Below are 14,364 nucleotides of genomic sequence, written 5' to 3' on the forward strand. Positions count from 1 at the left end.
ACAATGTTTTTGTTGCTTAACCTCCTTAAAAGAACTACAAGTGTGGGTACTTACCATTAGTTGGTGTTGTCCATATCCATAAAACTCCCCAAGGCTTTCTTCTAAAGTCATTTTTCAACTTTCTGGCTGTAATCTCTGCTGTTTGAAGACTTGTACCGCCTTCACTCCTCTCTGTCCTGCTGTTATTACAGACATGTCTGAACTAGCCTTGACCCCTCGACTCGCTCATGGACTCTAATGGGAAACGATGGTCATTAAAGGCCGCTACTAAACATAATTATTGAATAAACAACTATATTAGATAGTTTTTCAAAAAAAACTCCTGGAAGTTCCAGTTTGACTTCGACTCTCTACAATTAACACGTTAACTCTCAGTACATTAGTATTCAGTTCGAGGCACAGCTGAGTCTGAGTAAAGCTGTAGCTTAGCCTTCAGCCTTTGGACTGTCTCATCCACTTGTGTGGGAGAAAGTCCCGGATATTTCCCATTGAAAAGTTTAAGGAAGTGTCTTGACTGGTGGTGAGAAAGTTAACCAGATGTACATTTGCCAAACCAACCAGTTAAGCTGAAATTATACCTTCCACGTCCTCTAGGGTCTGCATGACATAAATTTCATCATCAGAGGGTGTACGCATAGGCTCTGTCGACATCGACGAACCTCCAATTTGTTGTGACCGCACCAGTCTGCGCGGTCACAACGCTGTCTTCCTTTAGACACCGATCTACTTCGATGTATGGAATGAATCCTCCAGAAAGTAGTATATAAACACAGCTACTTTGCATCTGTGGTGTCTGCAGCTGTCCGTGTCTGCTCGGGAGTATATCTGTGGCTTTAGTTTCATCCTTGAAGCCTTTTTTTGTAAAATATCTATCTCTCATTGCTGCTTCTTGTGGCCGATGGGGAAAATACACTCATATCAACCAACTGTGATTGCAGTGGGTGTTTTTCACCCTCCGGCCACAGGAGGAAGACTATTCCAACTTAGATAATCAAAGAAGGCTCCACTCAAAAACTTCCTGACAAGCCACACAAAGGTGAGATCTATGCTTTATGTTTTCAAACTGTATGTTTTGGTTTTACAAAAGAAAAGCCTTCAAAGATGAGGACTAAGACTGTTTGGTTTGACAAATGTCCATCTGGTTAACTTTCCTATCTCTTGCACAGCAGCTGCTGTCCTAAGCTTTTCAGTGGGATGTGTTTGGGACTGTCTCCCAAACAGGATTAAGCCTCAAGCTGGATTTATACATGACATAAGTTGTGATTTATAGTTCAACTCCAGGTTTCACCTGCTGATAGCATCACTGCCACGCTAGACCAATATACTGTACATGTTCAGACCAATCATCCCCACAGTAATTTACAGTATATTTACAGTGCTGTGAGCAAAAGGTTTGGAGCGGAAATGACTTTGCTAGATGTGTATTTTTTTGAAAAGGAGCACATTAATAAGCATTTTTTCAACTTTTGTCATGTTGCCTTCACCCTCAACAATCTATATCACTTGTAGGACAAAACACAAACAGCCCAAATACAGTTTTTGCAGCCCCAACACTGTATCTCTGCACCTTTACCCTGAACCCTTGATGCAGAATTATAAATTTAGCTTCAGCTGTATTTAGGCACAGCTGTGTCTTGAGCTTAATAGTAATGTGCTTGTGCGCTCACAGCTAACGTGTTAATATTTAGGTGATGTAATGTTTAGCATATTAGATTATTTGCATACAATCGTACTAATGTTAGCTTGTTTATTTATTCACCGTTAGCAGGATCACCAAAGTCATTACGATTTATCTTCTGGGCAGCAGGAATGTCTATTCCAGATTTAATGGCAGTTCATCCAATAGTTTACAAGATGTTTTCACTCTGGACCAAATTCTTGTGGTTCTCTAGAGCTGCTAGCATAGCTACAAATAATCTATCCAAAGGGAACAGCTGCGTGTTTGCTGAACAGCTGTGGTTTAAGTTACAGTTTAATTAGTCATGTGAAAAATATACCTAATGTTTCCCCTGACTCTTAGAATCTGATTGAACATCTTTTAACACCCCGCATATCAAAAATAATGCTGTCTCAAGTATTTCACAGGTGTAAAATAAAGTTGAGGCTTTTGTAGGTTTGTGCCAAACATAAATTCTCCTGTGGAAAATTTTATGACTGGCTTTAAAATCATTCCCAGCAGTTTAAAGTCCGCCTCCGCTCAAAGATGTGTTTTGCTTATTGTTCACTTGAATGTTTGAGCTTAACTGTTCAGAATGATGTATGTGCAGAGTTTAACAATAGAAGGCTGTTTTCACTTTCAGCCACCGAAGTGGGAAAGTTTCTCTGAGCCTACTGAAAATCTGAGTTTAAAGTGTGAACCTGAAAGCATGACTTGTGACATCACAACTAGTTTGTAGTCAACCCCGGTCCAGTATGCATCTCATACAGATGTAATGTGGGAACCAGTGCACACACATTGAGAATTGACTTTTCAGTGAGGTGAAGAGACATCTTTTGTGCAGCAGTTAAACTTTTGAAATGAATAATATTTGCATATTCATAGATTCTGGATTTTTAATGAGGTAGAAGGATTAGAGTACTAAGAATTGTAGCCACTGTAAAGACACGGTGGAGCAACATGGTGGCCATGGAGGCTCATTTTAAGGTAACAAAAACACAATGATTCTTATTTTCAGGTGATTATACACTAATTAAAACATATGAATATTATATTCCAGTTCTGCCAAGTCTGTAGATGCCACTAAATACTACTCACTGGTCCTTTAAAGATGTTGCAAGCATATTTGATAGATTGAAAACAAGAAACATTTTTAGGTTAAAGGCAGAATAAGTAGGATTTGACGGTTGCAGTTTGTAAATACGACATTCAAAGTTGGCCCCCCCTCTCCGGCTCTACAACACTAGAAGCACTACGCTTTAGTGCAGCACTATGTTGCTGAATTTTTATAGAGTCAACCCTCACACCCTGCGTGCTGTTATTGGCTTTGGGCTACACACCCACTGTCCAAAGGTTGATGCCCAGAAACATCCCGAACACAACAAAATAGAAAATACAGACAGAGGGCGCTGTGTCTGCAGATACAGACGCCGCCACACACTACTAGTGGGTGTACAAGTCTATACATTGTTTTTTTTTAAGGAAAATTCTACTCATTCTGCCTTTAAGTCTTTACTAACACAATAACAAATAATTCCCACATATTAATATCCACACTCGCGCAAATGTGCATACAATACACTCACCCACGGCACAATGGCAGGCCCCAGGGTGGGGGAGCTGTCTCAGGTAGATTAGGTGTCATCTTTCTTTGCCTCCACATTCATTACATCTATAATCAGGTCATAGCCTACTTGATGTCTTTATGAAATAATATGCTGCACTGCAGGCGAGTACATGTGAAGAGTATAGAGTGGCAGGGTCTGGAAACCCTGCGTCACACAGGGACACTGCTGCTCCTCCGACTCATCCTGTACGTGGGTGAGTGTCTTTTTTATGTGAAGTATACACATTAGGGTCTATGTAATTACAGAACGTGTGGTGTGGTGTATAATTTGAGTCATCACAGAGAGAGTGAATGAATGGTGCAGGAGGACGTGGTGTTACTGTAGTGTGGGAAAGAGGTGTGTTCAGTGCAGCTATATGGGTTCAGTGTAGGTAGGGCGCTGTACGTGCGTGTTCACCACTAGGGGGCAGTAGAATAGTTCCCACAGGAACTGGGGGGCTGCACTGTCAGGATGCAGGTCACACTCTAGTTATCTCCCCTGCTTCTTCCCTTTTGTCATCTTTTCCCTCCATCTTTCTTAACTCCCCTTCTTGCTTTCTTTACTCTCTGCTTTCCCACTTTCAGTCTCAAAACGGCTCACACAGTTGAGTTATTTTCATTACAAACTACCTCTAGAGTTCTGCACCGCTTTCCAAATTACTGTACATCCTGCAGGCCCACTCACGAGAGGTGTGAGGTAGGCATGTTTCGGAGGCGGGAAGGAAGAAGTGAGCAGAGTACAGCATGTGAGGGAGGGATAAATAAAAGCGAGGGGGCTGAAAGATGCACTAGAAAGGACACGCTGTGTTTGGTGGGGGTGAGTGTGTGCCTGTAGGTGAAGTGAAGTGGTCTTCACATTGTGTTGACTTTGAAACACAAGATCACATGCTGAGGTGAACGCTAACGTCTGGCCAAAGCTGTCATCTCTCCATGAGTGCTGCTGTGGTTTAGGGAAGCTGAGAAGTGTGAGGGGGGAGGAATTTGTTCATCTGTTCAGTTGTGGTCATTTATGAGGAGAAGGGTGTGAGTGTTTTGTGGCTCTTTTTGTATGTGTGTGTGTGTGTGAGAGAGACTGTTGATGTGTAATGTGTGCTATAAAACCCTGAGATTTTGTATCAGACAGTTTGTGTAGGCACGTAGGCCCGACTCGGTTTGGAGGGCAATCGCTCAAAAGCAAGTGGTGTGTTTGTGTCTGAGTGGGTGGGTGCGAGAGGGTTTTTTTTTTTTTTATTTTGTGGGGGGGGGGGGGGGGTTGCATCCATTCCCTACTGGATGGTGAAAAGTGCAGCGCAGCAGAAATGCATTCCAAGGGGGGGAGAGCTGCATGGGTTCCACGACTATCAGGTTCTTTGGCTGGGCTGCGGGTTTGGCTCCATCGTAGCTTAATGGCAGGAAAAGAGGGGAGAGTATATAGATGATTAGTAGTGAAAGGGCCAAACCAGAGAAAAATGTTTTAGCCCTAACCTTTTATTGTTTATAGATAAAACGCTTTGCCAGAGCCGTTAAAAGGCAAGCGAGGGGAGAAAAATCACAACCTTGGACCATTAAGAACAAAAACTGATTCACTTTAAGAAGAAAAAGCTGCTTGTTATGCGATGTTCTGTGTGTCTGTGCATGCTGATACATGTGTGTGTATGTGTCATGTGTGGCTCGGAGAAGCCTGCAGCAGGCCCTGTAGCCGGTCTGACTGCTAATGAACTTGGATCGGCGTCCGCGAGCGTTGGGGCTGAAAGGGCTCTTTCTCCCGCTCGGGCCACAGCCACTCAGCTGTCACTAGCTGACCTACAGCTCTCTGATTATGTCACTGTCGCTTAGAAGGCTCCGCATTCATCCATCATGAGGCTACACGTCTGGACACCCCAATCAAATGCCCCATTAAAACCTTCTACTGGTCTCTTTTCAGTTTGTTTGCTGATTGAGACGCAGCTGCTGCTCTGAATTAGTGCGCCAAAATCATTCAGTCTAACCTCTTTTTAGGAGTTGCATCAAATAAAGATGATGTGTTGAAATGTTCGCTTATATAACTGTTTATAAGTGAAGAAATGGGAAGTTGAGTGTCATCACTTTTGATTTATTGATCGGCAGAGCTCAGCTCGCTGAATGCCATCCATTCCCGTTAGTGGTGGAAAGTAAGTACATCACCCAAGACCTGTACTTAAGTACAATTTTGATGCACTTGTACTTAACTTGAGTATGTTCATTTTATGCCACTTTTTTACATCTACTCCTCTACATTTCAGAGGGAAATATTGCTGTGAGTTGTTAGCAGTTCCATCAAAGAGGGATTTAGTCATTAAACCTCTCAGATGGTTTAATTTAAGTGATTATTCAAGACCCACAAACTTTCAGTTACTCAATCTTTCACAAAAAAAAGCAAAGATTAGAGAAAAGTCCATAAAAAATGATATATATTGTGTCGCAGAACTTTGTTTTTTCTTCTTTCCTGCCTCATTAATCATCTCACAAACCTCCAGATTTATCTGACCCTTTGGAGGCACCAGATTAAACTACTGAACTATATATAAAGTTAAAATTACTTTAAACTTTGACCTGTTGCAACAGTGGAAAATTTAGAGCTGCAACTATCAGTTGATTAATCGATAGTGGAAGTAATCTTTAGCCCTAGGCAATTTACTCATTGATGCATCAGGATTTACAATCTAATAAAATCATGTAATAATATATCATCCATGGAGGCCATTTCTCTGCAGAGTAAGATAACACTGCTGTTCTTTTGCTAAAGATTGTTGTGTTGGTGCTCTAAGTAAAGAATCTGAATTCTTCTTCCTCCACTACATTCTGTGTGTGTTCGGCCTTTTGGATCTGGAGGAATCCATTTAGCGCTGGTCGCCAGGAGCAACAGGCCTTCGGGAAGAGGAGGAGGAGGAGGAGGAGGAGGAGGAGGAGGAGGAGGAGGAGGAGGAGGGGTCTGGTGTCCACCCGTCCGCACCTCCCTCTCCCTCTCCCTCTCCCTGTCCCTCTCCCTCTCTGCCATCCTTCCCTCCCCTCCCTCACATGGGCTTTGCCTTTGGCTGAACGCTGGGATTCTTTCACAGAGGCTGCCGGTTGCCAAGAGAGAGCGAGCCCCAGAAAAGCTGGGCAAATGTATGTGGGTCACTGCGAGTCAGAAGGGGGCTTTTCATTCTCCTCTTCCCTCCTTTTTTCTCTTCCTTTTTGTTCCTTTGTTCTTCTTGGCACTTTGGCTCGCTCCTTCCACCCTCACGAGTGAAAAGATAACATTGATTTGTGTCAGTCCCGCTTATTATTCTCCTGGACGAGCTGCTAAGACAAGGCCCAATAAGATATGGAGCTGTGTCCTATTGACTTATTAACTTCTCCCTCTGTGTGCACACATCTCCGAGCATCTCTTTGTGTGTGTGTGTGTGTGTGTGTGTGTGTGTTTGTGTGTGTGTGTGTGTGTGTGTTTGGCTTGTTTTCCTGACCTATGGACAAACAAAACGTTTTGCGAGAAGGGGACGGACTCCACTAAAAGGGATCTGGAGCAGATGTTTCGTTGGCTTCAGTCTCACTTCCTTTCATCAGCTCTCGACTTCTTCTTTCCCTTCCTCTTTTTATCTGATGGATGCTGAGTGGTTCGAGCTGTTTTGTGGCAGCCTGTTGGTCTGGCCGACTGCGTAGACGCGGGAAAGTAATCCAGGCTGTTGACATTGCAGGGACAGATCAGGAGACAGCTTGTGCTGTTGGCTTGGTCTTCACCTTATATGTTTGTCTCTGCCTGCCATATGCGCTTTCTGTCTGTCTGTGTCTCTCTGGCTGTTTACCTCGCAGCCTCCTTTAAAGTTAGCTTTCAACACGTGATTAGAAAAACAACCCCAGGCAGGGTGGCATTTAAGCCCGTAAGGTTCATCAGTGCCATCTCAATCAGACCTTTGAAATCCTTATCTGTGGTCACATCTACAGATAGTTTCAGATCCAGGGGGATTTTTATTCAACATGTGTCATCCCCTTTTGAGGGAGTGAAAGTAAAGGTGTGCAGGAGAGTTCACTGCATCATTTTACTGTTTCATCCTCTTTGTGTGTCTGTGCTTCCCAAGGTTAGGAGACACTTGACAATGGGGTATAAGTCTAGATATCCCAGATATCCACATCAGAGCTCTTGCTATTATTTCATTAGATTGATATCAGGTTGTCACCCTCTTTCTCCCTCATTCGCCCTTCTGCGGCAGAGTTTCTCATTTCAGCAAAGACAATGGCCTGTCTATCCTGCAGTGCTAAGTAAATGTCAGGTACTGTCTACCCTCCTCCTCGTCTATTCACTGAAATGCTCTAGGGGCTCAGGGGTAGATATCCATCTACCAGGGTCTGTATACATGTGCGCTACATGGTACAACTCAAGTCAAGTAACGGGATCGAGTTTCCCTACATGTATATAGTTTACTTTTACAAGAACTTACACAAACTGAAGTGCATATTTCAGGGATTCTACTAGTGAGTTTTTAAGCTTATGTTTGCTAAATAAGTAGGGGTGTAGCTAGGGATTATGGGGCCTTTTCTCTAGCACAAACATATTCTTTATTGGTCAATTATCAAACAAACCCCTGATTCAAATTATGACCTGAGAGCAGTACTTGGCTGCCACACGTAAACTTTCACCAGTAGTCCTGTGTCTAGGGAGGATAATTTTGTTTCAGTCTGCACAGGAAAGGTTTTTTCCCCTGTTTGTTCCAGTTTGACTCAGATAACACAAAACCACAAATTCCACAATTCATCATTCTTGGTAAAGCGTTGCTTTCAGTTTTGTTTAGTTTCAACTAAATCTTTCAAAGTCAGGCTAGCTTCATATTTAAAGCTGTATGAAGCAATATTTTTATATAAACAATATGTCAAATGACTATGTTTAATGTCAAAGGGGTTGCACATTGTGATGAACCCATAGGGGGCTCAACAGGTATTTTAATGTCTTTCAGGTCTTTATTTTGGTTTTAAACTTTACAGTTTTGGTTCAGTCACTCATTGGCCTCATTTCCAGCTGCAGCATCTATCTATCTATCTATCTATCTATCTATCTATCTATCTGTCTATCTGTCTGTCTGTCTGTCTGAAAAAGTAAACTTGAAAGATTTGAGTCTCATGTACTCTCAGGTATAGCCTAAAGGTGGACAAATCCTGGATGGAGAAGGAAAATTCTTGTCATCGTCTTCCTTCTGCTTTTCCAGACGGTCAGCTAAATGAAAGGGACGTGGCTCAAATATAGATCGGGGGTTGTTACTCCTGGAGGGACTGACGGCATGTGTTATGTTATATCGTTAGGATAATAATTCCTCCGATATAAGACACCTCTGGCAGGCTTCAGCCCTTTCATATCCCCCCCTTGCTTTGGACATCTGGCAGACATACGCTTCAGGCTCATGGCAAAGGGAGGATGTGGGGGCAGGGATCGATTCCATAACTCTATATGGACTGTTGACTGAGAACTTCAGTATATTCACTCCGGCTAACTGAAAGAGAGAAATATGGCTCTTTCAGGTGTGAGCATTTTTGTTCCGTTTTGTTTGGCTCCATTGAACTATTTCTTTGCCAGAGTCTATTCCTATACTGTAACACTATGAGGAAAAAAAAACAATAAAACTCTAGTCACCTGATTTCCTGTCTCTCATCTGAGCTTTTTTCTTCTCACTTCCTGCGCGGCTGGTTTCCACCAGATATTTCTAGAAGCCCTGTCTTAGTGGTGATGACAATAACATGTGTGCTGCAAACTTGTTTTAGGCTTCAGTGTGATGTGAACAATAGGTCATATGTGTTATGACAGACTTGTTTATGAAGTTCTCCAAAGCTTAATTGCTATCAGACATTATCCAAGGCCTGCTTGAAAGGACTATAGAGATAGAGGGGGTGCATTATGAAAGAGATATGGGGTTTGGAATTCCTGCATGATTTATAAGATGAGATAAAAGTTATTGAATCCACCAGGAGGAAATCACGTCACATGCAAAGTATGGAACAATAAAATGGCGACTTAAAGGGGACATATCATGCTTTATGTCATTTTCTGTTATTCATATACTTTTACAATGTTGGATGTCTATGGTCAGAGTTCCAAGACTTGAGATGAACATATGTAAAAATGCCCCCTGAAAGTCAAAAGCCAGGGTGTCAGCCTGCTCTGAACGCTTGGTTTGCAAAGTTATCTCTACTGCTTCCTCCTGATGACCATAGACTGTAAAAAATATGGCCATAGCCACCGTGACATCACCCATTGGTTTCTGAAGAGCGGTTTCAAAGCTCAAAGTGGGCGGCTCTTGCCGTCGCCATCTTGGCAGTGCCTGACTCTGCCTGGGTAATCCAAAATGGGCGAAGAGGTGGAGCTTAGGTGGGCTGAATGAAGTCTGGTTCCTGAAACAAGCCACCTAGTGGCTAGTGACCTGTCACTTAAAGCAGCCATGTCCTTAATTATGCATAACTTTACTGCTTAATAAGATTTAAACGGGTGAGTTATAGAAAAAAAAATCACCCCCCATACAGTTGTCATGAAAGGGTAAATTAGCTATAGAGCCCAAAACCATTGTTTGTACCAGGCTGTAAACATGTTTATTTCTGCTGTAAAGTTGGGCATTTTAACATGAGGGTCTATGGGGATTGACTCGCTTTTGGAGCCTCAAGTGGCCGTTTGAGGAACTGCAGTTTTTGGCACTTCTGCATTGGCTTCATTTTTCAGCCCTGGAGGTTGTCACTTGGTGATGACATCAGATTGTTTGTTTCCGTTCCCTAGCTTCTGTTGCTAAGGTTGTTCCATGAGTTGTTCACGTCGCCCACTCGCATATTTCAGATCGGAATCAGGCTCAAATATGTACGGATGTGTTTAAGTTTCCATTTCGAGTAAAGAATGAAAAGGAGAAGTGAAATCCTACTACTGTTTGTTTATGTAGCCTATGGAGCCAGAGGAAACTAACCAATCAGAACAGAGGGGGCTCATTGGGAGGTGGGCCTTACAGAGACAGGAGCTAAAATGGCCTGTTTCAGACAGAGGCCGAACTGAGGGCCTGCATAAAGGGCCAGTATAAAATAAATAAGAAGTTTTTTGAACTGTAAATCATGCAAAGCTATACCAGTAGAGCCCCAGAATATGAATATACACCTGAAAACGTGCATGATACATCCCCTTTAAGATATCAGAAGGACGATGATCTCCACAGCTATAGCAAATAACAGAAACAACAATACATTATCACAACTTTGCATGATCTTAACCTCCCTCTCAGCATCCCTCTGTGGCCCTCACAGGAAGCTGCTTGAGTTGTCCACCTCCAGTTGAGCTCTGTGTCCATTCCATTTCCCCCCGTTTATTTTCCTTCCACTGCGTGTGTCCAGTGAGAGATTTGCAAATGACCTAGTTTTTGTGAAGACTCAATAGAAAGCGTTGTGCCAACCACTCCTGATGCCAGACAGGTCCAGGGACATGCCATGCCAGATAGCGTGAGAGTGGAGAATCCCTGTACTTGATTTGGAAATGTGGGTGAGATCTAGTGCACCTTGAAGAAAAAGAAAATCAGTCTCTGTGTTTCTGTCTGACTGCTATAACTGGTGGCTGTGCTGTAAGCCAGCTCTCCGGGGTCCCTGCTCTGGTTCTAGTTCTTTATTAGTTAAATTAGAAATTTATGGAGCACAGAAATAGAGGGTGGGAAAACAAGATCTGTGGATCATAGTGGGGTCTGTTTTGGTTGCTCTGTATTTTAATGTTTCCCTTCTCATCAGTAATGTTCAGTTGGCTGTGCAAGGCTTTAATGCTGGAGGTAGCTACCTCATGGAAAATGTGCATCATTACCACACTTGTCTGGCGCACAACAAACATGCAAGCACACAAGGACACACATTAAAACATGCACACACACACACACACGCGCACACACACACTCTCACACACACACACTAAATGTCAGCAAAGCCAGACATAATATAAAGTAACTGTTTGTATTTGCAATTTTGCAAATGTCTGATCCATCACTTCCTGTTCCATGTGGGTGGAGGTGATGGGGGGGAGGTGGGCGTTTTTTTTTGGGCAGCTCTGCCTAATGAGCAACTCTTTCACTGAACCAGACAGTTTATGGGGTGCCTGCCAGCCTCATTAAGAGCAGCTCTTAATTGCCCTTTTTTAGCCAAAACCCAAAAGCTGAAACATCTGCTGGCCCATGAACTCTGTTCCTCCTCCCCTGTACCCTCTTCCGCCCTTTACTCTGCTCTGGCACTTGTTGATCGCCTACTAGCAACAAACAGTACTGACTTCCATAACAACAACATCCAGACAGCATGCTGTCAAGAGCTGAACAATACACTGTCAAGTGACACAGATTCAGGCCAAGAGATATAGAGGTGCTGATAAACATATGCAACAGGTTAACATTTAATCATTGGGAAACTAGTACTTTTTGCAATGGTCCTTTTTATGTGCACACAATGTTTACATCCCATGTCCATGTTAACATCATACTCTTGATTATAATTATCAAGTTAAAGCAAGCAATCTCTTTATATTTGAAAACATGCACTGTTTGCATCCATTTTTTCATGTTGGCTAGCACTTCTCTTCTTCACTTCCTTTTGCTGGCGCACTGCTGTGTTCCCCCAGCGTGTTATCGTTGCCAACTGTTGATCAGTAGAAGATTGTGAAACCGTCAGCAGGAGTGTGTACTGTGCCAAATGCATGTTTATATGTAAACACGTGATTCCTTGTATGTGTGCTAGAATTGCATGAAAATAGCGCTTCTCGTGCTCAAACACTCCACAGGGTACCTTTTTAAAGTGGCATTAATCGACATTTATCTGATAGCAAAAGTTCCATTTACTATGTGTAATGTTCACAGTCGCTCATAGTGACAAACCCACCGTAAATTTTCACCTGACTCTACAGTTCCCCTAAAAATTGAGTGTTTTAGTGTCTTTCGGCTCATTGTTTTGGTGTCATCAGTGTCTACCTGCCCAGCATTAAATGGCACATAGTCAAACTTAGCCACAAGCTAGTGAACATAGTGGAGCTTCTTGATTTGGTATAGAGAGTAAACAGAACAAAAAGAAGTGAATATTGGATTTACACTCAGTCAGATTGACAGAAACACAACTCCAAAAACTATTGTTGCTCTTTGTCTGCTAAATTTATAAATAATTTTGACATAGAAACATTTTAAGCGGATAATATGTCACTATTGTGTTTACAGCTTTCTGCGCTTCCCTCAAGAGGCCAAAAAAAAAAAAAAAACCCAGTTAATGCAGGTTTGAACTCTGTTATAGTCAAATTCATTAACAAGTTGCACATGTGTTCTGCTCCTCTGTAATGTTTAGTTTGAAGGAAAGTACAGACTGTACTCAGCGAGACCAAAACACCATCTGTATGTATGAGAAGAGAAAAAAACAATCATGACAAAAATCATCTGTAAAATGAGTCATTGCATTTATAGGCGTATTTTGTTTGACTTCTGTAAAAAAAAAAAAAAAGTCTAAGAAGATAAATATAGTAACACAATAAAAGACTTGATTCGATTTACTGTACCATGAATTCAGGATAAGCAATTTCTTTGACACCACATTGCCATGGTAACATATCCTTTCTTGTCTCTGTGCTGAGGAGACTGTGGGAGAGTTTGCCTGAGAGGACCTGTTTATAAGTGTGCCAGATACAGAGTGACCGCCAGAGGAGACTGATAAGACAAGCAGTTTAGACAACTCCTCATTGTCCGGTGCCCAAGGTCACTAATTCCCTGTGTGTGACAGAGGCATCGATAATGAGTCACTGTGCGTTCGGAGTGGCCTTCCCTCCTTCTGTGGCAGATACAGAGAAGAAAAGAGAGGTTCTGGGCTAGCAGATTAAATCAGTTATTAAAGAAAACAGTTTCCACTTGCTCAGCCAAAAATAAATTAAAATTGTTTGACCTCCTGTTGGTGTTTTTGATACAGAGAGTGAGAACAAGCGAAGGAACATAAAACATACAACCGGGAACATGGTTACCCTGCCAAGCGACAGATTTGTTTGTAGGGCCTACATGTCACAACAGCTCTGTCAGTCCTGATCCTTCTAACAGCCATGTCGTGTTTGGGTTTCTCATTGATTACCTGGCTGGGAGAGATGAGACAGGGGGATTTGGGGAGGGGAAGGGTGGGCGAGCGTATGCAGTGGAGGTTTCCCGACTCTGGCAGGCTGTGGACAGCTGGACCACAGGTTCGAGTTTCTCCTCACAGCGAGGCTGAAATTTCAGCCCCTGAAAATCGAGGGTAATAAACGATTGGGGCTCTCAAAACAACCTCTCCGTGTGTTTTTTTCCCGCCCTTTCCTTATTTTTCCTGTTCCAGTTCCTTGGCCCCTGCCTCGACTCAGCTCCGACAGGCCCTGGTATGATCGCAAATGTGATTATGTCAAAATATTTTACTCCAAACATGGTCAAATAGTAAAAAAAACAAAATCCCTCCACAGCTTTAGTATAATGTTGAATCAGCAGGGCTCACAGCTGTTCTGGGCACAGCGTGGTTTACGTGGTTGAGATTATTCCTTGACCGCAGCGGCTGTGTTCTTCCTGATCTGAAGTCAGCCATACATGTTTTTTGGTGGCAAGAGCTTTGAGGAAGTGAGAAGTGCTGATGAGACAGTTGTGTAGCAGCACTGGTGCAACGGGAGTGACTAACAACAGGATGAAGCAAGGCTCCGACATGGCCTTGGACATGACTGGGGAAGTGGGAGCTGAGTGGAGATGCATTTCTGAATCATGATGACAGTAAAGACAAAGTCAGCTGAGGTTAAACAAGAACACTCCAGCAGGGTTTAGTCACCATCCACTTTATTTTAAGTTTACTAACATATATTCTGTATTTTTTTGGTTTGGCAACCTTACATATTTAACAGGTTCTGCTTTCAACAGTCCATAAAATACCGTGACAACTTTGTGATGACAACAGCTGTAAGAAGAGACGGTAAAGAAGACTAAATGTTTCCCATAAGTACACAGATGGTTCATGTATGTCCTCACATTAGCATGACTTCATAACCAGACATTACTCAGGCCTCACAGGGTTCTGTGTCCTGTCAGCTCTGGTGCAATCTCTCAAGCCAAGATGAGTATCTTTTCTGTAGAAAAAATAAGCCTTAAGTAGAGCTGAA

At 42.7% G+C, this 14,364-nt stretch overlaps 1 long non-coding RNA gene across 1 annotated transcript in view; it reads left to right on the top strand.

The window, feature by feature from the left end:
* The first annotated feature begins 985 nt into the window (after positions 1–985).
* LOC122998952 overlaps positions 986–14,364 on the top strand; it is a 57,535-nt gene continuing 44,156 nt past the window's right edge. The window contains exon 1 of the long non-coding RNA XR_006407542.1: positions 986–1,036. This is a non-coding gene — a long non-coding RNA (uncharacterized LOC122998952). The remainder of the gene's footprint in view (positions 1,037–14,364) is intronic.

Source organism: Thunnus albacares, chromosome 15 (genome assembly GCF_914725855.1).
Source record: "Thunnus albacares chromosome 15, fThuAlb1.1, whole genome shotgun sequence".
Taxonomy (NCBI): domain Eukaryota; kingdom Metazoa; phylum Chordata; class Actinopteri; order Scombriformes; family Scombridae; genus Thunnus; species Thunnus albacares.